General features: G+C 35.2%; 1 pseudogene; it reads right to left on the reverse strand.

Moving 5' to 3' along the window:
• Nucleotides 1-664: 664 nt before the first annotated feature.
• Nucleotides 665-783, reverse strand: LOC112475017 (annotated as a pseudogene).
• Between the last annotated feature and the right edge of the window lie 369 nt (nt 784-1,152).

Consider the following 1,152-nt stretch of genomic DNA (forward strand, 5'->3'; position numbering starts at 1 on the left):
ATTCAGTAGAGGGAACTTCCCCTCCCTATGCAATGAAAACTCAGCTGGTTCTGTGACTTTTCTGCTGTTAGATAATAGTCTTAGAATCATTTTAAAACATAAGCCACAGTCTCAATTCAGAAATTCACAAGGTGCCAAATTCAAGATATTAAGCAACACATTAATCTTTATTCAAAACAAATAATTCTTTCTCAGATATAAGGCCTATAGATGGTGAGCTTCACACTGTAGAGAAGACTAGGAATGTTTATCCTTCCTTCCTGCTCCTTTTCACCTTTGGGGTCTTCTTGCCATCTCAGGTGGGATTTAAAACATGGCAAGCCAGCTGCCTCCTCTTGCGTGCTGTACATTTGATTTATGGTAAACATTCTCACATCTTATAACCCGTCAAATGAAAACAGTACAGTTTTTTCTGTGTACAATACATTTTGTCTTGATTTTGCTCAGGAGTCTAAAAGTTGTAAAACTAATTTGAACTTTTTTTTGTAAATTCTGCTCTTTGATCTGGCACATCTTTTAGTATGCAGATTCTATAATACTTTGGTACCTTAGTAGAAACTGCAAATTTTTAATTCTGCCTCTTTTTAGTTGTAGAATGAATCCCATATGAAAAAAAAAAAATAAGTGTAACTGTTATGTGTAAAGTTCAATGCATTTTTTTTTTCGTCTACAGCACCTAGTTTTCCTAAGTGGTCTCCTATCCAAGTAGTAACCAGGCCTGACTCTGCTTCGCTTCCAAGATCAGACGAGATCGGGCACGCTCAGGGTGGCATGACCGTAGATTCAAAGCATTTTTATTTCTGCATATGCTCATATAAACACCAAGTAGATCATGTTATAAAACATTCCCAGAAAGTTTCCTGATGTTCGTTCCCTATTTATACTGTCTCTCAATGGTAACCACTATTTTGATTTTTCTCATACATTAGTTTTGCCTGTTCTTAACTTCATTTAAATGGGAATATGTATATGTATTTACTTACTTCTGGCTTCTTTTGCTCAGCAAAATGTATTATGATCTATTCATGCTTTCGCATATATCAACATTTTGTTGCTTTTATTGCCGATGAGGATTCCAGAGTATGAATATATCATGATTTGTTAATCCATTCTCCTTTTGATAGCCATTTGATTGTTTCCAGTTTAGGACTT

This window comes from Pteropus alecto, unplaced genomic scaffold (genome assembly GCF_000325575.1).
Source record: "Pteropus alecto unplaced genomic scaffold, ASM32557v1 scaffold7, whole genome shotgun sequence".
Taxonomy (NCBI): domain Eukaryota; kingdom Metazoa; phylum Chordata; class Mammalia; order Chiroptera; family Pteropodidae; genus Pteropus; species Pteropus alecto.